Here is a 25,757-nt window from a genome sequence, read left to right as displayed (position 1 = left end):
CATTCCCATCCTTAGTCTATACAAGTACTCAAGGCATGGGTGGGTCAAATATCTCTAACTTATCTTTTTAGTGTGTTTACCCAAAATATTAATTACTAGATTATCACTTATTACATAACTTATGATAGGTTACCCTGGCATTGACCACTTTGGGTCCCAGACCCCTACTACAAGCCACTCCCAAAGAGATGTACCTAGACAACCTCTCTTAAGAATAGGAAACATAGTAGTGTACCATACCACAACACCCATAATGATTAAACTCGATTCCTTAACAAGAAACTTGAAAAGCTAGTTCTCCCACCCAAGTACACATAAATGCTCCACAAAGTAAACCCCATAAATATAATTTACAATTTGAATCACAAGAAACATCATGACATCCAACCACATAAATGGTATAAAAGAAATCTCACAAAGCCTCTAGTGTACATTCTAGACTGGTCAATATCTAATCAACCCCCAAAATCCCAAAGCATAGACAGTACAAGCAAAATAGTACAGTTTCATAGTTTGGGTAAAGTTTAGAATCATATCATCGAGTTAATGTGAGGTTTCATTTTCAATGTAAGTTTTCAAGTAGATAAAAATCATCGTTTACCCCTATAACTTACCCCATTCTTATACTCAATTATAAAGTCCAATTACCCATTTGATTTAAGTCCATTTTCTAAAATATTCCATGGATAAATTAATTATTATTAAAAATATATTTTTTGTTGACTTTCAAAGAAAATAATCTACAAATTTATTTAAATCAATATTATAATGATTAAATAAAACTTATAACTTAAACAATTTTCATTATTAATTAATACTAACTAAATCATATTTAATTAAATTAATTTATATATAAAATATTCATATCAATTCTAAATTCATTACAATAACAATAATAATTAAATTAAGACTTGAATTCAATATTACATTAATTTAAATCAATTAATTAAATTAATAATAATAATTTATTAAAACATAATTTAAATTACTATTAATAATAACTCATTAATATTTTATAGATTAAAACTGAATATTTAATACATATTAAATAACATATAATATTTATTAAATAATATATATTAATATTAAAATAATAAATATATATATTATTAATTAAAACCTATTATTAAAACTTTATCTAAAACTTACTATACATATATAAAAAACCAAATCAACTTACAAGCGAATTTAAATCGTTATAGGGCTTTTTAAATCCATCGACCAAGAGCCATGCGATCTCTTTTCCACCACAGGTACACTACATATGTAGTGCCAATCGTGCAGGCCATCGAAGATGGTATGGTAAGTGGGTAAGTTTTTATTATATATATATTTCAAAAAAAATTATTATTACATTTTGTAAAAAATGGTTTTTTTTAAATAAAATTATTTATTTTATAAAATTTATAAATATATAAACTTCATTAAACAACCCTCTCCCCACATTATATATATATATATTTTAAAAAAAATATTTATTTAAACCTTAAAACAATCCCCTTAATGCATAAAACATGTAATTTATTTTATTTTAGATTTCCAATAATAAATCTAATAAATCAATAATTTTAATTTTTTTTATAAACATTTACAATTATAATCTGATAGAGAAAATAATACTAACCATTCAAATTTCAATCTAAAATCTTCATTTTATTTAAACCCCTTCCCAAATTAAATTCTAATTTCTTTAATCTAGAAAAATGAGAGTTTTTTATTACTTTTCTAATCTCTACATATGTAGAAGATATTGGCAAACATTTAGTAATTTACAATATTGAAATGTTTAAGGGTTCATTATAGAGAATTTGGATTTACAATCCACAAGCACGAAGAAGACAAGAAGGGGAAAATTGCATAATTAATCAATGATCAAAACACAAGACCCTACTTGAACCTGATGCTAATATGCTGACAACTAGATGAAAATTCCTACTGTAAGCAAAATCCTTCAAAATCCTTGACTTTTTACTAAAAGAGGGGTAAAAATTTTATTGAATAAAAAAGAGAGCATAACAACACAAGAAACAAAGGAAACTATAGAGCTTTATCCTAGTCCACAAGTTGGACAAGCATCTGAGATAAATCAAGGGGAAGCATCATATGATCAATAACATTCCAAGATGACCCTTGTTCAAAGACCCATTTAGCTAGAAGATCAGCCACACTGTTCCACTCATGAGGGATATGCAGAAAAGACACAGAATCCTGAGAATTGCATAACTAAATGATTTGCTAAATAACCAAAGCCAAATGCCAATCCACATGCACAAGGTTCCTTTTATTCAATAAATTCACAACCACTTGCAAGTCAGTCCCATAAATGATTCTTTTCTAGCCACGTTGAAAACACTATTCCACTGCAACCAAGATAGCCAAGGCTTCCATGAGGTTATTAGTATGGTAACCCTTGTATATAGAAAACAGAAATTAAATATCACCAGACCTATCAAGCCCAACTCCCCCAATGTTAACTGGACCAGGATTTCCCTGAGAAGAACCATTAGTGTTGATTTTAAGAATGCCACCTTAGGAGGAGACCAATGTCCCTGACAATTAACACACTGAGAGTGTTGCTTAGCTCTATTCCCAAAGTGGGTGTGGGGGACCAAGGGAGTGCAACCCTGAAGAGGAAAGGAAAGGCGAGATAAAATATCTACATCTCTAGGATCCAAACCCACACCAATGTCACATTTAGCTAGGAGTGTTTCTTGAAGAGAATTAACAATTGTCCCCCATAGGTGCTTGCTCTCAAGCTACAAATCATGAAAGATCCTCCTATTCCTCTCAATAAAAACATGCCACAAAATAAGGGAAGGGCCAATAGTCCAAGCAACCTAAAGAAAAGAAGTCTTGGAAGGGGAATGGCCCAACTAGTCCCAGAATTCAGACGGAGAGGAAACATGCCAGCACATGCATCCCCACACACCCCACTAGAAGTGCCAAATATGTTTGGCAAAGGGGCACTGAAACAAAAGGTGAGATATAGTCTCTTCACTATTGTGGTAGAAAACATAGATGGAAGGCCCCTAGAAGCCTCACTTGTAGATATTATCCCAAGTAAGACAATGATTGTAAACTAGAATCCAAAGGAAAAAGTTACACTTAGGCCATGAAAAACTATTCCAAACTTTCTTCCACCAAGAGATGTCGACATCACCAAAAAGTTGCTTCATTAGCACAAGATACCCAAAAGAAACAAAATAATTTCCATAAGAAGCACCTCCCCAAGCCAAAACATCAAGTTCCTGCAGTGAGTTGCACTCCCTAGAAGCCAATATCTGAGATAGTTCCAACCGATCCCCCAGAGAGCCACCTAGCAGCCAATCAGAAGAATTCTCCCATCTATAACCCAAAGCAAGGCCCAAGTTAAAAGCCTCCTTATAATGAGCCACCTTATTCTATCCAATAGAAAGGAAAGCATCATAAAGAGATTGCAAGTTAGGATGAGAGGATAGGAGAGGAGGATGCCCATTCCAAGAATCACTCCAAAATAGAGCCTCAATGCCTCTATTACAAATCCAAAATAAAATTCTCTTCACTAGGTGAGCACCAATCTTGATGGTATTCCACACCATAGAGCCTCTTCCCTCAAGAGAAAACCTAGAAATATCTAAGGGCTCAACACCAGGTAAATACTTGTGTAATAGTATACAGGCCCAAAGCTAAGACTAACTAGTATACCAATGCCAATAGAGCTTGGTAGCAAGAGCTTGACTGCACAAGATAGTAGACTGAAGGCCAAGGCCTCCTTCCTTTTTTGGCCTGCAAATAGTATCCCAATTGATGAGGCTCCATTTGGTATGTTGCAAATTACCACTCCAAAGAAATTGGTGGGAGAGGGCATCAAATTCCTTAAGAAAATACATCGGAGCAGCCTAAACCATGCTTTATAAATGGGAAGGGCCTGAATAACATATTGAAGGAGTGTCACCCTACTAGTAGTAGAGAGCCATTTGTGAGTCCAATGATTGACCCTTTGTCAAAGTTTTTCAAGAAAGCTTTGCCAAAAAAGACTAGGCTATCTACCCACCACAATAGGGACCCCAAAGTAACTCAAAGGGAGAGATGCAATCTAAAATTGTAGGATATTATCCTCCACTAGATCAGCTTAGGAGTGTTAAAGAAAAAAATAGAGGACTTGTGATCATTAATTTTTTGCTCAGAGATAGCCAAATAAGTATCCAAGGTGAGTCAAAAGCCTTTAGCTTCCCAAATCTGAGCTCTCCCAATAAGGGCCGTATCATCAACAAACTGGAGGTGAGAAAGAGTGGGCAAACCATTTCCCCATCTCCATCCTTGAATAAAATTTTGGGAAACATGAAACTTGATAAGTCTACCAAGACCCTTAGCCATAATGATAAACAAATAAGGAGAGAGGAGATCTCCCTAATGAAGACCTCTAGAAGCCCCAAAAAGCTTTGTCTATTCACCATTAAGAAGGAATGAGAATGAAGGAGTAGTAACATAGCTAAGAACCCATCTAACCCATTCTTGACAGAAGCCAAAAGCCAGAAGAACTTTTTGCAAGAAATCCCAATTGACTTTGTCATAAGGCTTAGCCATATCAAGTTTAATAAACATAGTACATTCCTTGGAAGTACACATAGAGTGAATAGCTTCTGAACTAATAACCACCCCATCCAAAATTTGTTTTCCTACCACAAAACCCCCTTGTTCCTCAGAGATAACCATGGGAAGACAAACTTTAAGCCTCTCTGCTAGGAGCTTAGTGATGATTTTATAGACCTCATTACAAAGAGCAATGGGCTTAAAAAAGTCTAGTTGATTAGCCTCTTCCTTCTTCGGAATAAGGACTAAGAAAGTAGCATTCAAGGCTTGAAGCATTTCTTTGTTGGAATAGGACTCCTAAACCACATCCAAAAGGTCATGATTGATAATATCCCAAAATTCCTAAAAGAATTCAACAGGGAAGCCATTAGGCCCCAGAGCTTTACCCTTCCACAAGCTGAAGACCACCCCTTCCAAGTTAAACATACTAATTAGCCTCATAAGAGAATAATTCATCTCCCTAGTCACAACAGAGGGAATATAGGAAAGATAGTATTCTCCTCAATCTCTGTTGGAGGTAAATCATCTAAAAAGAGAGCAAAGTAAAACTAAATAGCTTCCCTAGAAATAGCTTGAGTCGAGGTCAAACATTTCCTATCAGAAGTAACAAGAGAAGAAATGTAACTCCTGTTACATTGAGCTTTCATAGATTTATGGAAAAATGCGGTGTTCTTGTCCCCTTCCTAAAGCCAGTCAACTCGAGCCTTCAATTTCCAATAAATTTCTTCTCTAAGATCTCACTCAACTAAATCAATAGAAGCTTAGGATTTGGCTATGCTAGGAGCTTCTAAAAATCCCATATCCCAAATCTTCCTAGTAATAACATCAAGATGATCATGAGCCCTCTTTTTCATAATATGGAGATTACCAAAACAATTCCTATTCCAATGCTTCAACTTCCTTTTAACATATTGAATTTTTTTAGAGAAGAAGAATGTAGCAGTGCCATAGGTAGGGCCTCCCTGTCTCCACTAGTGAGCCATTAAGTCATGAAGAGAAGAGTCTCGAAGCCACATTAACTGGAACTTAAAGGGAGGCTTCTTGGCAATAGAAACATAACTAGCTATGAGCTTAATAGGCCAGTGGTCAGAACCTCTCCAATCAAGAATTTTAGAAGAGAGTGAAAGAGAGAATTCCAAAAGCAAGAAACAAGGAACCTATCCAAGTGTTTTAAGATAGCATCATTACCAGCCCTTCAATTGTTCCAAGTGAAGAGCCCATTGAGAGGTTTGACATTAGAGAGATGTAAAAGATCAATATTTTGTTGAAGAATCTCAGAAGAATGACCCAAGTGGGCTAGGCCACCCCTCTTCTCCTCCAGACTGAAAATAGAGTTGAAGTTTCCAGCCACAATCCAAGGCAAGAAAGGATGATAGCTTCTAACATGTCTAATATGATCCCAGAGCTTAATCTTTCCAAGGAGATCAATAGGGGCATACACATTAGTAACAAGAATCATCTCTCCAGTTTCTAGAGAGGAAACAACCATTGAGAGAGCCGAGAGGAAAGAGACCCAGTAAAGTGGTGTAACTTTCCCTAGATCCCAGCAAATAGCAAGACCACCAAAGCTCCCCAAAGCACCAATGCACTGACATTGGCCTAGGAACCAAATGTTAGGAACACATCTAAACATGGAGTCCACTAAAAGCTTGGTCTCCTGGATACAAAGGATATCTGGAGAATGCTCAACCACCAGCTCATGAATAGATTTTTTTCTAGGGATGCTATTCAACCCCCTCACATTCCATGAGAGAATAATCATTGAGTAGAGTGGGTAAAATTCTCATCCAAGGTCTTGATAGCCCTAGACTCTACCAGTAAATCTCCTATAAGTTTAATTTTTTCCTGATCCTACTTTCACCCACTCTTGAGGGAGTGGCAAAAGAAACTTTCTTAAATGGTCTTTGCATCAAGTCCAAAGAAAGAGAAGATCCCTTTCCTTTACCAGAAGCAAACACATCTTTAACTAAATTTTCTAGAAGAACATCCTTTTCCTATGGAGTGGGAGAAACCACAAGGGCACCAGACTCAAGGCCAATAGAAGTCTTCGACATCTGCTAAACTATAACATCCTGTTTGCCACTAAGAATAGAACTCCTCCCCTCTAAACCAATAGTTGCACACTAAGCCTCTATAGGAATACCTTCTTCTATAACCATGTTGTCTAGAACCTCAAAACAATTAAACCCTGAGTCCACTTGCTGATCTAGATGAGATTGCTTCTGACCCCACCCTTTGGTAAAATTTTGAGCTAGGATAAAACCATCCTTATCAGGACTAGTAGTACTCAATGGCCCTTTCCCCTGACTTGAAGTGTTCATTTGAGCTTTCCCTTTACCTGTACTATTAGTCTACACATTTCCTTTACCAGAACTAACATTTTGACCATTCCCCTTACCATGATTATCCATCCTTGGGCCAAAAAACTTAAGAAGGGTACCATTTCCTTTAGAGGCTTGAGGGCATTGGCACTGTAAATGATGATGCACATGACAAATGTGACAATGAAAGGGAATAGATTCATAGTCTAGCTGTTGGATCCAAGAAGAGCCTAGAAAATTTTCTAAAGAATCTAGCAAAGGATTATTTAAATCAATTTCAACACAAATATGGGCATAAGAACCAACCTTTTTGTCCAAAGATTGATGTGCTATAGTAGTTGGCTTTCCAAGCACAACAACAATCTATTGCAAGATATCCTCATGCCAAAACTCCAAAGGAAGTCATGGTAAGTGGACCCAAACATGAACTCTCAAAGGAAGATCCTCAGTAGAATTGATCCCTGAATGCTAGGGTTTGACAAAAAGACCTACACTATCATAAAAATATGGGCCTCCCTCAAAGACCCAGTTTCGATCTGACATGCAAGAGAAATTCACCAAAAAGTAGTTGTTACCAACTAGCATAATATCCATATCACCTTCCACCTACCATGAATGGTGAAACTAGGCTTCCAGAGCTAACAAGGAAATTTGGATACCAAGAAACTTGTGTATCAATGCATGTGTGGCCAAATAATCCACATCCTCCATTACTACTTCTAGTGGAAGAACCAGCACATGCCAATCCTGACTACGTGGAAAGCAGCCATTAACTTTAATTGACTTCTAGCACTTGCTAACATAAAATGGCTTCTTCTCCTGTGACCTTGCCCTGGGAGAAGATCCATCACAACCAAAGGCTCCAGCAAGAATGAGACTTCTAGAGACCCCACTCATAGCCATAAGAACCTAGGAAACAAACTCTAAAATTTTGTATTCCACAATATTCTCAAACCCTGCTCAATAATAATTATCCAAAATATTAAAACAACCAAAGGCCATAGGAGATTGTAAATTAATGGGATGATCTCCCAACGCATGCACAACCAAACCACACTCGATTGCAAACAACTCTATCCTCCCTTCATCGCAGTGATAATTTCGGTTCCAAAATTTCTCCCTTCCTTATATCGTAGTCCAATTTTCCAATTGACTTCACTTAAATAAATCTCATGCACACTTTATTAAAATATCTTTCTTAAGTTCATATATTTTATTTTATTTTTAATTAATTTCCCATATTTCAATCTCTTGCATGCATTATGCAACTTAAAACTTTTTCATAATTTAATTTCTTTTCACTTTTTAATTTATTTTTAAAACTTAATTGATAAAATATTTATCAACTTAAATAACAATAATATTTATCATTTATTTAAAAATGAACTCTAAATATATTATTATTAAATTAAATAAATATTATCACATTCTAAAATTGAAACTTATAACTTTTATCTTCAAATTCAATTCTTTTCATTTAATTAATTTCTCAATTAATTAAATATAATTGAATATTAAAATGTCATAATAATTTTTCGTAAAATTAAATCATTAATTTAATCTTTTAATTAGCCTTAATTAATGGAAAATTCATCAAAGACTCATAAAACAACATACACACAAAAGACTCATAGGTTTTTAAAAGGGTAGATAGTTTGTTATGAGTCCTCGTTGTAGGACAACTATTTTAGGCTATGTCTAGGATTGGACTTGATCATTATCTTCTCATTCTCACCATTTGAGTATTTTTAATTAGGCATGCTCATCCTGACAATTTAGGGAAGTCGATGCCCAGTACCTGCATCCTACATAAAAGATGAGCATGAACATGTATATAAATATATCTAAACTAAAAAAGTAATGGCGGGGTGTGGTACATTGTGTAGATCCTAACTTGTAGGTGACTACGAATCCCTCCCTTAACCACATCAAACATGTTAGACAGAAAGATAAAATAAACATGCGCACCATACACATGCAAGTATGGGGTAAGTATCATAAAAATCACATGTCAAACATCAAATGCTCAAGTATAATAATGCATCTCTATCAATACAAACATAGTCATCATTAAAGACATCACGTTCACATTGTTATGAAAGAAACCACATTTACTAATTAGGAATCATCAAGACATCATTATCATCATGTGAAATAAAATCAACTGAGCAATTATAACTAATATATTTGTAATCCAAGTCATGAATTAATATCATAATATTGTAAATCCAATATCTCTAAGACTAATGAATGCATAAAATTGGCCTAAGAGAATTTGACAATCAGAACATAAAAGAAAACTACAGGTGGGCATTACATCTTCTTCCTTGCAATGTTTAAGGATGGCCTATGAACTTGATTAATAATATTTTTCTAAATTTATTTTTCTTACATTGATTTTAAGTTTTGGACTTGAATATGAATTGCGTTATCGCAAATTCATTAGCTTTTATTTCAGTATATATTTCTTGTTTTTTCAAAAATGAAGTGGAGCTACACTTGTTGTTTGCTTTGTTTTGAGCTTGGACCAATAGTATATATGGTTTTTTTTTTTCAAAAATTTATTCTTAAATGGTGATTTTTGGAGCTTCCTAATATTCAGAATAATGTATGGTATGAGATGCAACATTTAATCTCAATTACACTTAATAAGCCCACCACTTTTGTAGTGTTAAAAAATGATTCTTTGTTTAGACCATGACAATATAGGTTGCTATTCTCTTAAATACTACATTTCAATATATCATCTTTAGAATAAAATATGTCAAAAGAATGGAGGGTAACTTGTGCTTCAACTATTTAAGGTAACTTGTGCCCCATCTATTTAGGGCAATCTTAGAAGGCCATATAATCTAAATCCTTTTAGCTGCTATTAAAATTACATATGTTTAAATAATTTATATTAGTATATGTTTAAATAATTTATCTTTGTTTATGAAAATAAAAAGAGAAATTCATTATTTATATTGATTTAAACCTTGCACTGTTTGGTGCAAGTGCTAGTTATTAGGTAGTGAGATTAACAATTCCTTTAAAGTGATTTACCTCCTTTTTGGGCTAATGGGTCCACAAACCTTTTCTTCATTTCTTCGAGTGATGTCAAGTTAGTGAACAATTTTCATTGTCTATTTTACTTTCAAATTTCTTTTTGAACCTACTTTTTTTTCCCTAGAGCTAAAATAAATATGACGAGTGATAACTTTATTATTAGGTACATTTGACATGAAACATTGTGGAAAAGAAAATTGTAGAATCAATTAAAACTATAATTTTTATTTGAGAGAAAACATTATGGAAGAAAAAAATCATATAATCAATTAAAACAATAAATTTTATTGCAAATTACACTCAGCACTGAATGCTACACATTCTATGAGAATAACTCCAATAGAAAAGAGATAACAAAAGAAAACAAGAACCTCTTAAGTGTTATAAATGACAATGTGGGTGACCTAGAAGAATGTAATATTTTAAGTGTTATCCTCACATTGTGTTGGTAAGCAACATAAACAATTTTGTATATTATATGAAAAATGAGATCACAGACAATTTTATTTTTTGAATTATATGAAGAAACTAACACTACATACAATATATGATCATGGAGATCATAATGAAATTTTTATTATTTTTACCAAGGTTGCATAAACAAGTACTATGTTATTAATAGACAAAGAAATACAATTGAAAATCATTTATTTTTTCAACATGGTTGTCTTTCCTTCTAGTTAAATTCCCCGAGACATTATGGACAACTGTTCTTAATTTTGAAAAATCTTAGAATAAAGAATAGATCCCAAAATCTCTACAACTTTTTTATCATAAATTTCAGAACAATTAAAGCTTTATGTACCTTTTTGCATCAAATTTTGGCTTCCACCAAAGTCATGAACAATATCATGTGAGACCTTTTCATTCTTCTCAATCATAATTTTTGTTGTAATATCTTGGATAAAATAAAGCACATAAAGTTGTCTAGAATGTTGATGGGTGCACACCGAAACCATCATCCAACCGTTGTTGATTTGTTCATTAGATTGAAGAGGGTAATTTATGTGTGTATTTATACTCCTAAAACAATTTCCACTAACTTTTTTCAAATGCATTTCTCTTCTGAAGTAGAAAGCCAATTTCAAAATATAAACATATTTAGGGATAACATAATCATACATCAGAAGAGCAAATGATACTCGGGAATGAAAATTATTTAACTTTTCTATTCATTCATTTGAGTCATTATTCTATACATCTCTCCCAATATCAATCTAACTTTTATTCTACAAATGTTAATCTAACTTCAACTATTTTTTATCACAACCAAGTCTTGCTAATACAAGTTTTTTAGCCTTAATTATCCTCAAATTTTTGAAAAAAAAGTATTTGCGATATTTTTTCTACTATTTCTATGATTTATTTATAGGCCTACAAACCATGCAAACACATTTAAAAACTTTTCATAAAATATGAAAAATAATCAATTTGATTTATATATTGGAGATTTTCTATTTTAAGATTCGTCCATATTAACTTCACTTCTGCAAAGTGAATACAAAGTTACTTCAAATTGATTTAGTGTGGAGAGAATAATTAAATTGTTAACATGGATTAAATAACTATACCAGTATTTGTGAAATACTTGTTCTTTATTTTTTCATTGTAACTCTTTTTCATTCTATATGCATTTTTATTATATGTTATTTCACTATAGAGTTAGTGTAAAGAAAATTATTATAATTTTTAGTGTCCTTCATAAATATTTATTTGATTTTTTTATTATAATTTTTTTTAAGAATCTTTTTTTAAATAATTGACAAATTAAAATATTTTATATTGTTAAAATAAAATAATATAATACTAAAATAATATTATATTTAATAATGTATTATATAATTAAATAATTTTAATTTTAAAAACTAAAAAGTATTTATATTTTTTAATTAAAAAATATTTTTTTATATTTTAAAAATTTATTAATATATGAAATACCCCTTATTTTTATTCAAATATCTCACATATTTATTTATTACACATTTATTTGTTTACTAAAATAGTGTAATTTATTTTTTAGATGTTAATAAACTCACATTGATATAATTACATGCACTTCAACATATACATTATTTTTAAAAAATTATAAAATTTATAAATTTGATTTTGTATTAAAAATATAAATATAAAATAAATTATAATCATAAATAATTTAACCTTCTACCCATTATCAATTAGGAAAAATAACTTATAACTCTGTATAACCTTTTTAACCCACCTCTACTCAAGCACCTTTCACCACAACATACTTTAAATAAAACTTTTATTATCATAGTTATAAACCATAATATTTTTATTTTATATTATGATGTTTATATCTTTTATTATTCATATACTCTAAAATATTATATTATTCAGATATTTAATATAATATTTGTATATTATATTGCATTATATTATATATGTATGTAATATATAAAATAAAAATATTAGTCATATAGAAAATATAATAAAACAACATGTCACAATACATATTTTTGAATTTATGATAAATCTTAATGACAATCACAATGTTCACTAGTCATGTATCTACTCAATCATAGTATTTTATTAGCTCATATGTTTATTTAATCATAGGAGATTATTAATTGGATAAGAGAGGGATTTCAAAATTTTGTTTAAAATAAAATTGGTTTAATTAATATTGCATCAAATCTTCCTCTTTACTCTCAAATTGTAATGTTGGGAATTAATCATTTCTTTAACAAAAAGATATAAAGTCTAGTCATCCCCAATCATTTATACAAGAAAAAGTCATTGACTTTCAAATAACTTATAAAACCAATTTTTCAAAACAAATACAAATATTTTACTACAAGTGAAATAAATTTTAATTCTATTTGAGATCACATCAATGTCTACAAATACATATTTATCTATTTCTAACACTACCATCCTATTTTCTTGTCTTAAACACTCAGTCATCTTTCTTCCATTTTTATTTTTTATGATATACACATTAATCCATCAATTTCGACTCTCATCTTGAATAAAACCATTATCCGTCCTCTTCCTCTTTGAAACCTCTCTTATTTAATGGGTCAATTATCAAGTATTTAATACCCTTTGAATTTTTGAATCTTTCATCAATTCACATTAATCCTCTAAATCATTTCAAATTTTCATTGAACCCCAATTACTTTGTCTACAAAACAATATGTATTTTCCCTCCTTTCCCTTCATCTCTCACTATTTTATTTCCTATTTCATGCATTGGTAAAGCCTCCTTTATTTCTTTCACAACTTGAAAAATCTTTGTAAATATTTTCATTTATTTTAGGCTGCTAGAGGTTGGAGTTACTCATTCCATTGAATTTTCTTTGAAGTTTCTTAAGACTTTTCATTAATTTTATTTAATACATATCCTTCAATCTTTAGATCCATGGGATGATATCTCTTAGATGTAACTTATATTAAGAAATGTTTATATGGATATCCAAACTTGTTACAAACCTTTTTTAGTTGTCAAAAAGTTCATGGTCCCTATTTTTATTTCCACATTTTGTAGACATGTATAAGTGAGATCTAGGAAATAGGGTGCAAGAGAACCCCATGAAGATCTTGAAGATAATCCAAAGGAGAAAGTGACATCCTTCCAACTATTCCCTCATATTTTTCCATTGATTTATTCCATCTCAAAGTAGTCTTGCAAATGATTTAGTGACAACTACATTTCCTTCTTGATGCTTACAAGTTGCATAGATTAATAACTATTCCTACACAAAGGGTTAGATCAAGACTTCATCTCATTGAATGAATTATCATTTCATCAAAAAAGATTAGGTGTCTAATAATAATTTTGTCAATAATTACCATATGGTCATAGAAAGGCACTTTATCTCATGGACTCAAAACAAGACATTTTTTCTCACAAATTTAAAAATCATCAAGCACTAGACATGTAAATATTACAAAATACTTATCATAATAATAGATTTTACTAATCATAAAATTCCAAATATTATACCAGAGCCATTACTTAAAGTATATTCAACAACATAGAAAATGTATGAAAAGTCTTCAAAATATGAGCCCAAATAATGAGAAAAATGGAGCCCATCAAATAAAATGTTCCCTTGAATGATTTTTTTTTTCTTTAGGTTTCTCAATATGATTGAATGTTTGATTAGGTTTTTTTCTAGGTTCTTGCTCAAAAAATATCTTAGAATCCTTAGAAGATTCTCCTATATAACTAATAATTATCGTGTTTCCCTTATGCTTATAGAACATTATTAATCAAGATTTTTAGTACTTGAATGTAACTTATCAAGATTGAACTTTGTCTCTACAAATTTACCTTTCCCAAAGTTATTATACTTTAAAAATTCCTTGTACTTCCATCTTTGAATCATCAAGTTCTATTTTTTTACATTTGTAAGATAAGCTCTAAAATCCTCACATTCAATGAGTTTACCTTTCAGATATATCTAAAGCTTGTCTTTCTCTAATTTTCTCTCATTTGATATCTTAACTAACTTGAGTGATGTGACTTTAGGTTTATGCTTAAGTGCTTGATTATCCTTCTTTAGTTTTCCAGTCAAATTTGTATCCTTTATCTTTACTTCTATTTATGTGCATCAATTGCTAAAAAAATTCTATGCATGTTTTTGTTAATTATTGCAACATAGTTGTTATGCCCCCCATATAATGTAGATGGAGTATTGGACCAATATAAAATTAATTCATAATAAAACAATAGAACAATAGAACTTTCTCTATATCGGTGTTCATTTTTAAAAAAAGTATTAATCCATTAGAGAATAATAGAACTTAAAAATATTAGAAATTGGTTGTGTTTTACGGGGACACATTGTGAAAGTGTTAGCCCTTAAGTAATATTTGAATGCAAATACTTCAATATGTAAATGTAATTATTTTCTTGATGATACCATATGTTATGTTTGTAAATGATGATATTTTGTTCATGATGATGGGTTGTTATAGAGAAATCTAATATTATTTTTATTTATGATTTATTTATGGTATGTACCTTACACTTGCATGTGTATGGTGTCTATGTTTATTTTATATTTATATCTCTTGTGTCTAATGTGGTTAGATGAAGGAGTTGTACTAACCTTCTAGTCAGGATCTACAAGATGTACCACTCCTTACCATTGTCTATTTAGCATAGATATATATACACATGTACATACTCATATTTTATGTAGGTTGTTTGTACCAAGCATTGATTTTTCTAAATTGCAAGGATGAGTGTGCCTTATTGCAGTAACTCAAATGGTGCTTGAATGGAAGATAATGATCAAGTCCAATACTAGCAATAACCTAAATACTTATATTACAAGGAGGACACATATCTAACTATTTACCCCTTTTTAAAAATCCATGAATCTTTCTAAGCATATGTTGTTTGACTTTCACTTTGGTTAGTTTTCCTTATGCATTTCATGTGGTTTTACTTTGTGATTTTCTTGGTAGAATGCTTATTTAAGATATTTGGATTAATCATTGATATTTAAATTATTAAATTTTATTTCATTTAAAAAGGAAAAAATTATTAAAATAAGATGATATTTAATTTGTTTGAATTATTTGGTAATATGTTTAATTTAAAGTTCTAAATTAGGAAACAAAATAAAAAGAATCTAAATAAATAAATACTAAATATTGTTTTAGTGAGACTATTTAATTAATATTGATTAAAATTAGAATTGCATTTAAATAATAACTTCTAATTATCTTTATTTATTAAAATAATAAATAATTACTTTAAACATTCTTGCATTAAAAATATAGTGAAAAATTAAAATAAAAGAGTTTATATAATTAAAAATGAGTTAAATATGCATGAAATAATTAAATAAATAAAATAATTATGTTTTAGGGATTTTAGAAATAGAAACCCTAAAGAGAGTTAAGGCTCTATATTCAGGGTTTTTTGGATAATTATTTCACATAGGTTTTTGGGAACAATTTTTGGATTTTGAGGAAAAAGGAATTTTAGAGGATTTTAGGAATTTTAGAGTTAGACATATTTCAAAAGAGCAATTTTGGAGAGAAAAGTTAAATAATATCCTAAAAGCTTAGGAGTAATTTTGATCACTTATTTTGGGATTGCATTGTCTTGAAAATTTTGTTGGCAGATTTGAGGTAGGGTTTGAGAACTGTGCAAATATTTCCTTCAAAAGATTGTCTTCTTTGTGTCTATCGGGTTGTGTTGTAGTGAAATTTAAAAGAGAAATTACTTCTAGGTTATATTATTAAGCGATTGGGAGAAAATAGTTTACTATTTTTATGTAGAAAACTTTGATATAACTCAAATCTAAAAACCCTTATTTTTAATTAGCAAAAAACATGTTGCGTGACACCTATCAAAACCTTAGGTTATTCTTAAGAAAACTTGCATGCAAAATAATTAGAAAATATGAATATTCATCCAATTTAGAGTTTGATTAAATGAATTTGCAAGGGTAAAATATTTTTTTTCCTTGGGATGGCTATGTTATTCATTAGTGGAAGGGTTTACTTTTTTATTATCTTCCAACTCCATTGTGTCCATTCAAGGTTCCTCTTATCTAAGCACAAATCAAGTGGATTCCCCCAACTAAGGGTTATCAAAAACTTAATTTTGATGGGGCCTCTAGGAGAAATCTAGGTAAATTTGGCTATGGCATAGTCATTAGAGACTTTAAAGGTCATGTGATTGCAACAAAATCATCTCCTATCCCTGTAAATACTGATAACAAAGTTGAGGCCTTGGCCTTGCTTTTTTGATTTGGAACATACAAAATCACTATCTATATCTAAGTTACATATTGAAGGGGATTCAACCATTATTATTAATGTGTGTATTAAATTTCATGTATATAATTGTTCCATATAGTATATATTGCATCAAGTATGGTCTCTTCTTGATTCGATCCTTGATTGTTACATCATGTATACTTATAGAGAAGGCAATCTATTAGCTAATTGTCTTGCTAATTTGGGTATTGATGGGGTTTATATTAACTCTTTATTTTCCCCACTTAATCTCCTTGATCTCCCCAACTTGGTTAATATTATGACAAAAGAATATGTTTAGAATCATGTCGAGCCCTTCTTAAATATTATTTGATAGTAAATAATGACTTCTTTGCAATTTCACATGTTTTACTTTTATGGATCTCACTTGTTCTTTGAGATATTGTATGTAGTTTAGGGTCCTAGATTGCACTTGCATCATATAGTTTTTTTCTAATATCGTGGTCTTAATTAGAATTTTGAATGAAGATAAATGATGGAAACTTTTATGACAGTTTTTGGCTTGGCTTTTGGTGTTGTCTCTGACACCAAACAATGAATTGTATCCATACAAGTTTTAGGCTCTTTGTAATCACAATGTTCTAGATTTGGGATTCACAATGACAAGATTCATTAGTGTTGATAGACACTCTCTCTAGATGCAGACTTTTTTCTTCTACATCCTTTTTGTATCAGGCAATGATTGGAGTTTTTCCTTTCTGGTTCTTTTTTTCTAGAGCCATTTCGAACCAGTTATTATTATAAGTATAATATTTTGCCAAATAAAATAAAAATTTAACAAATTGAAAGTCAAAGATAAATTAAAAATTATTATGCAAGTTAAAGGTTAAATCTAATATTTGGAAAAAAATAAAAATAAAATTGAGAAAATTATATGACAAAATAATATTTATATATTTAAAATAGAATATATTTATTGTGAAGAATTATTTGTTTAAAAATATATATGTATAAAGATATGCATGTAAAGGAATACATATAAATAAATATATTTATGAGTGTGAAAAAGAATAAATGTAGTTAAAATTTTGATATAATAACAATGCATATTTAAGCGAAAACAAACATGTGAAAAAAAATTGCATGCAAGCTTTTTAATTTTTAACAAATATGTATATTAATTTTAGAAAAAAAATAACTTATTATTATTATCTATTCAATCTTTAAAAAAATTAAAATATTAATTTTTATTTATTTATTAATTTTAAAAATTAAATAAATATTACACATTTATTTGTAAAGTGGTTGTTAGTATTAATGACATTTTAATTCTAGTTATAATATTAGTAGCATATAAATGATTATATATTTATAAATGCAAGTGAGAAGTTTATCAATAAATATTTGTGATTTTAATTATATTTGTAAGAGGATTTATAGTGTAATTAGCTATATAATCATCTAGTTAAGAATATTTATTGTTATGAGAGAAATTATAAATAATTTTATTATAATTATAATTCCAAGTTTAAGTTATTTGTAGTTGCATTATGAATTAAACGAAAAGAAAATATTAATAATGGACTTAGATAGAAGTTGAAAATCAATAATTTAGAAATAAAATTGATATTAATATTTAAATATTATAATATACATTTATCTTATTCATTATTAAGCCATTTATAATTTAAGATTATTCAAATTAGTACTATGATAATATTGCATAACATATTTTATGCACAAAGAGATTTGACATTTAAATACTTATTCGTTAAATAAGTATATTAACTTAACAATATATTTAAATAGGTATATTCTTATCTTATTGCTCAACACATTCTTATAGCTCAATTTAAATATAGAAAACCATGGAATTAAACTATATAACTATAAACTATGTATTTTTTAATATTTTATTTATGGTCTTGTGGTGTTTATTTTCATGGTGATTTATGTGATTTGTATAGTTTGTCAAACTAGGATGTACACTAGAGATTTTTGAGATTTTTTTTATGATTATTTTGACTAGATGTCATGTGTTGGAAATATTCAGGATAAGATAGGTTACTGAGAGGGGAGGGGTGAATCAGTAACTTATAAAACTTTTAAACAATTCAGCATTTTAACCATTCACCATTCATTCATCTAATCTACTACATAACTGAAAGAACAAACATTCATTGCACATGTACACAGAGATTTGGTGACCCAGAAACCTTCCAAATAGAAAGTAAAATTGGGGTGGGAATGATGCCCACAAAACTTCAATACTGTAGCATAAAGTTGGCCTGTTAAGGCTTACAATGATCACTTCTTGTGATCTACCCTGTTAGGAGCAAGTAGGACTGCTAGATCCACCTTGTTAGAGGATTTCCAAACATACAATGAAGTATGCACTTTGTTAGGAGATTTACAAAAAGACTCTTAAGTGTACCCTGTTAAAGGATTTATAAACTGATTCCCCTGTTAGGATGAAATAGTGGATCTGCTTACAACTATTTGCTGATAAGATACATTTTGCATTGATCACCTGATGCGATAGATATAACTTTTCTGCTCCTATGTTGACCTTGCTATATCCCTTTTACTTTGCTGCTGATTTTCAATACCTTCTTTACATGCGAACATCAATCTCTTTTAATTTCCATATTCTATACTACAAATGATATCATACATTACATATATACTATTCCTATATTTACAATTGCGAGGTCGGCCAAAAGACAAATGAAAAAAAACATTACTAAGTCGGCCAGATAGTAGAAAACTTGGGTTCCTCAAGCTGACTCAGTGACCTTCTGATACTCATCATCCACTACATTACTCGACATCATCATGCACTCAGTAGAAGTAGAGGCTCGGTTCATACTAGCCACACAACATTGCTTAGAACTCGGTAACCATTGGTGACTCGGTAGATATAGTGTCACTCGATAGAAACTAACTTCTTCATTAACCTTGCTTTGCTTGGTGAACACTGAGTCCTTCATTTACCTTTTTCACTCAGTAAACACTGAGTCCTTTATTTACCTTTTTCACTTGGTAAACACTGAGTCCTTTTTTTACCTTTTTCACTCAGTAAACACTGCTGAACTACTCATTCACTCAGTATCCTTTGGAACGCTCGGTGAGAATTGTTTACCTACTAAATTTATAAGGTAACCACTAAATGCTCAGTATACACTGTAGACTAAGTGATGAGCTAGATAAGCATTCAGAATTGAATAAGTGTTTGCACTAATGACAAATATATCATAATTCCAATAGTCATGATGTATTTTATGATTCAAAATTGAGACTAATGTTTATGAGATTTATTTGATGAGGATTTATGATGAATTGGGTTTTGAGAACTAACTATTATTTTTGGTTTGCCTATTATGAAACCGAATTTGATCACTATGATTTTTGTGGTATAGGACACAATTATGATTTGTGAACTTTGGGAAGGTTGTCTAGGTGCATTTCTATGGAAGTGGATTATAATGGGGGTTGGGGCCCAAAGCAGCTATCAAGGTAACTCATTGTAAATTGTGTAATAAGTGATAACATAGTAATTTAAAATATTTAGACACCAATTAAAAAAACAAGTTACAGTTATTTCTTTTCTCATGCCTTAAGTGTTTGTATAAGCTAAGAATGGGAATGGATAATACCTAGTGAGAGGTATGACTAGTTTTCCTCATCTATATGAGTGGGTATTATGGTTCCATATGTGTCACATTGAGGGTTCAGGGTTAGAGTGACCAGTCTAAGGCAACTTAACACTTGAGGGTCTGAGGTCTAATAAGAGACCAGTATAGGGCAACTCAAGTAGTTGACCATGTGATGACACTCCATAGTATGTAGCCTAAGTGTCGTTTATATTTTTTCTATATTTTCCTCTTATAATGTACTTGTTGATGTACCATTTATGTTTATCATAGGTTGTTACATATTGGTTGGATGTCATTTATGGTTGAAAACTTTACTTTTATTGGTGACAATTGGTGATCTATGGGTTATTATACTTTAGACATATGGTTTTAATTTGGATTGGATATATTTCATTAAATTTATCCCTTGATTTCTAATATTTGGTTCATGCACGGTATCTATATCTTGACTTGGTATGTGGTGTTGTTATTAGATTGCATGTCCGTCCAATTTTGACTATCTTTCTTCTTCAATAGTTTGTGTACCATTCAAGTATAATTGGCCATCAGGATTCTTATTTTAGGATCAATTTATGATTTTATTACTTGTATGGTGATCATTCATTATGTTCCCTAAATAGGAGGAGTGGAAGCCTAACTTGGTGACCACACAATTGGGAGGTAGTGTCTTCTTACCATTTGATCCCCCTTAGATTCACAGTTGTTCAATGTTAGTGGATGCAATTGTACCATTATCATTCTTATTCATATCTTGGATAATTCTATTTAGTTGACCTATATATACTAACATGTATCTTGTATTTTCATGTACTTGTTTCTAATCTCATATTGGTTTTGACATATAAGTGGAAATATACTTAAGTTAGTTAGTTCATGCCAAACAAGTAATACATGTCGAGCATAAGTTGTCAAATAGTATACCATATGATAGATATTTAGTGTGAGTCAAGTAACTAGTAAGTGTTAAGTCACTTAAGTTTCAAGTAGATGGTATGTGCTAAGCTATTCAAATGCCAAGTGATCAATGGATGCCAAGTAATTTAGAGGTCAAGTTATAGCATTGAATTTGTAGTTGATGTCAAGGATCAGGGACTTCAAGTGTCAAGTTACATAGTTTTGACATAATTTTTTGTAATGTCACAAACTTTTATGTAAACTATTTTTGGGTTGACTTAAGGATTGATTTATGATATTTGTTGATAAGGATGAATCTTAATTGTGAATCCCTATACATAACATGCATCCAATTAGAAAAAGGGAAGGTTTAAGTGGCAATATGAGTGAATCACTACCATTGATTCATACCTAACCCTAAGTCACCTAGGTCTTCTTAAGAAAGACAAACCCTAAACTTTCTAATGAATGCTAAGGAGAATTGAAGAGAGTTTGTGTTCACAAATAGAGAATTCATGGTGATTAAGGTGTTATGAATTGAGTTACATTGTAGAAATAGTTAAAGGAGAATAGAAGAAAGGAATCAAAGGACATCAAAGATACATTTGATTAGAAATGATCAAGTACACATTAGTATAGAGGTGATTTGACATCAAGCAATAGAGTGCTAATTGGAGGATTATTATTGAGACATTCTAATATGTGAATTAGTTAAATCTCTTAATAGAGTAGTCATAATAGGTTGTTGTAAATCATTTAATAGGGTGCTTACCTCATTTTAAGTTAAAGTTCTTTTACAAGACACACTTTTAGCAAGGTGTTTAAATCCTTTAATAGGGTAGACCTTTCATAGGGTAGATCATTATTCATGGTCAAACATTGTAACCTTTATTGGATACACTTTATTATTGTAGTAGTGAAGATTTGTGGGTGTCATCCCCTCCCTAGTTTTAACTTCTCATTGGAGGGTTTTTGGGTAACCAAATATCTTGTGTCATACATGTGTTGAATATTTTACTTTCATGCTATGGATGTATATGTCAAATTTGGTATTTCAATTTATATGCATAGATTGTGAGATGGATGTGTGGTGAATAGTTTTAGAGGTTGAAAGTTTTAAGTGTTGATTCAACCCACCCCCCCCAGAGTTTACTTCCTTATTGTATTTCCAATAATTGGTATTAGAGTAGGTTCTATGAAATTAAAGCTTTGCAACTTTGAGGAAAGATCTTGGAGATAAAAATCTACATATTGGGAAAGACTATTGAGAATCAGAAGATTGAAATAACACATTCCTCACATCAGCTGAATGAAGCAAGAAATGATTTGAAGATATTACAGAAGTGAAGGAGAAGAGAATGACACACAATACCAAGAGATTAACACTACTAAATTGTTTGCTAATAGAAAAACAACTGAATTTGATGTAGTAGTTGTAGATTTTGATGGAAAATAATATAATCCTAACTAAAGAAGATAGAAATATAAAAAGAGAACAAGAAATCTAATTAGTATTGCTATGTGAGGTGAATGAGTAGGAAAAAAAAAAGATGAAGAAGACAAAGTCATGATTAAAGATGAAAAAAGAATTTTGACCAATAGACTGGAAGAGAAGACATTAGAGGTAACTAGGATTGCTAACATGCAATTGGAAACTTTGGGTCAAATGATGATTGTAAATCATGAACTGAATGCAAATGATATTGAGATCACAACACTGAAGTTTCAGAATGAACAACTAAGAAATGATCCGAAAAGAGTTTCTTGATTGTTTCAACAAACCTAGTGAAGCCATCAAGTACTTTGAAAAATTGATGAGATCCCCTAGATCTAATAGTGATACTTCTAGATTGGGATACACTAGTAGTGAAGAAGCTGAATCATCCAAAAGTGGTGAAGAAAGAAGTAACAAAGGCAAGAAATCCAAACCTACTTCTCATAATTGTGGTAAGATAGGTCACATTGCTAATGTTTGTAGGAGCAAGACTACAAATTAGAATCATAAGCAGAAGTTCATGGGTCATTGCCATAAATGCAACAAATAAGGACATTAGGCACATGAATGCAGAATCAAGATCACAAGCACATAAAGATTTGAAGAATATTGTTATAAATATCAAAAGTATGGACATAGAGCATATGAGTGCAGATCCAAGTCTAAATGGTCATCAAACAAGAAGACAAAGGTAAAGCACAATGGAAACCCTTATAATTGGGATTAGAATATAAGGTATAGTTCTCACTACTATCAAGAGTATGGACATGTTGCTGAAAATTTCATAAGAACACATTTCAGAAGTGACTATAGAAAACTCTTGAGTCAAGCCACATGTTTTAGTTGTTTGAAAACTAGTCACATAAGTAGAAATTGTTCAACAAGGTCAAAGACACCAAAAAACAAGCTCAACAAAGGAAAAGGAAAGGCAAATGTTGATAATGTTAGAGATGAGATGAATAAGACATGGAAGAGAAAGGAAGATTGCAACACATTAAATTCAGAAGGGATCACTTCACCCAATGGGTCAAGTGATCACACTTTGTCAAATTAAGTAATCAAAAGGTATGTGGGATTAATATCTAAAAGACATACTATACATTAGTTTGAATGATTTAATTATGATAAAATTACATATGCATTAATAAAGATGCAAGGTGTTGTTAAGAATCTAGAAGAAATCTTTAAGCTTTCCTAGTTTTCATGTTACTATCGAGCATGAAAAGTTTCACTATGGTTGCTAAGTGAAATGTTAGTTGATGCCAAGCTATCAAAGTTGTTAGTGTCGACCATGCTCATACTAGTTGCCAAGTGAAAAGGAAACTTCATGGAAGCTGAGGGACTCAAAATCTTTATTGAAGTCAAGCTTATAGTTGTGTAAGAACTAAGCATTAAATGTAAGGTCTTGAGGTCGATATGATTGATTTTTACTCATTTGACATCATTTGAATTTGAAGAAGAGTGCAAAGAGTGAAAGAAAAAATTAAAAGAGAAATTTGGTGAAGGAACAAATGAAGAAGAAGAGGATATACCAGCTCAAGCACCATTGGCTTTAACTCAAGGTCAAGGAGAAGATCAAGAAAAACAAGTGGAAAATGAAGAAGGTGTCAAGGGAGAAGAAGCCAATAAAGCACCTAAGAAAAAGAGGAGGAAAGCTAAGACACCATCTTCTAGAAAACTATGGAAGGTTGCATAACCTAAGCCTATAGTTCCATCTACAAGAGAAAGCACAAGGGCTACTACAAAGAAAGCTCAAGAAGTAATCAAGACAAAAGAGAAGAGGTCCAAACTAGTTAGAAATGAAGAGAAGCCTAAGAAGAGACCGAGGAGAAAATATGTTTCTCTAGTTGTTTATGAAAACAACTAGTTTCAAGTGGTAAGTCACAGTACTTCAGATATAGACAATATATTTGAGAATATAAGGAATACTTGATTTATCTAGTCTTACACATATTAAATTTGATACACTTGGAAAAGTTGAGATGAACCAAGTAGAGAAGTCAATTTATGCCATGATGGAAAAATTTAAACAAACTCCAATTAATATTTCCAACTCTCTACCAAAGGACTTATCTGATAGAGTTGTGCAAAAGTGGAAATATATTATAAACATAGAAAGACAAATCAGATAGACTACACTTGCTAGAGTGATGCTAAAACTAAATAGAGATACAATGGCCAAGGCTTTGACAAAGCATACTAGAAAATTTGCACCAAAACATAGGGCATTCAATTGAGGATGTTGTAAAAAATCCCACTTTGATTTGGAAATCACTATATGGTTTGACAATACCCAAGGTAATAAATACAAGCACCTATTGAGGTAGCTGAGGAAAAAGAAGAGAAATAATAGGTAATTGAGGTAATCACAGATGATACTAAGCTAGTTACACAAGAGGAAGACACTAAAACAAATGTAGATACACAGGCACTAGCCGAGGATAAGAAGCAAATATAGTAGAGTGTACTAGATATACTAGTGCCTAGTGCTAGTCCTCCGCATGAAGTGAACAAAGAAAATAATACTATAAAGATAAAGGATGTTTCTAATACTATCACTAATAACATCAATCCCCTCATAGAGGATGACTTGAAGAAGATACTATTGGAATCCACTACCCAGGCTAAACTTTGTGAGAATCATAGTTGGTAAGTGTTGATGAGATTGAGAAGGCAGACATGGTATCTATAGGGGAGGAATTATAGAAATAAGTTACACCTATATCTGCTCCTCAATTTTCCATGATACAACCTACATTACCCCTTCTTGTATATCAAAGGAAGGAGCCAACTACTTCTATCATCAGTACATTTTCACAAAGTACTCTGGAGTCTTAGTCACTATAAAGGAAAGTGAACATGACAAGGGTGGGATAGGTGGAGAGAAGAAAGATGAAATAGAGAAGACTAAAGGAACACAAGTTCAATCAGGTGAAGTAGCTACTCCTGCACCTACAACACAAGAGCAACATGCATCTATGAATATAAACAAGGAAAAGGATAAGACTGAAGAGCTAGGTATGACTATCAAACCTAAGGAGCAATTATCAATACAAACACTAGTAA

This window comes from Cupressus sempervirens, chromosome 7 (assembly GCF_028749045.1).
Source record: "Cupressus sempervirens isolate cs-2001-9-10 chromosome 7, ASM2874904v1, whole genome shotgun sequence".
Taxonomy (NCBI): Eukaryota; Viridiplantae; Streptophyta; class Pinopsida; order Cupressales; family Cupressaceae; genus Cupressus; species Cupressus sempervirens.
Note: the sequence above shows the minus strand (reverse complement) of the source record.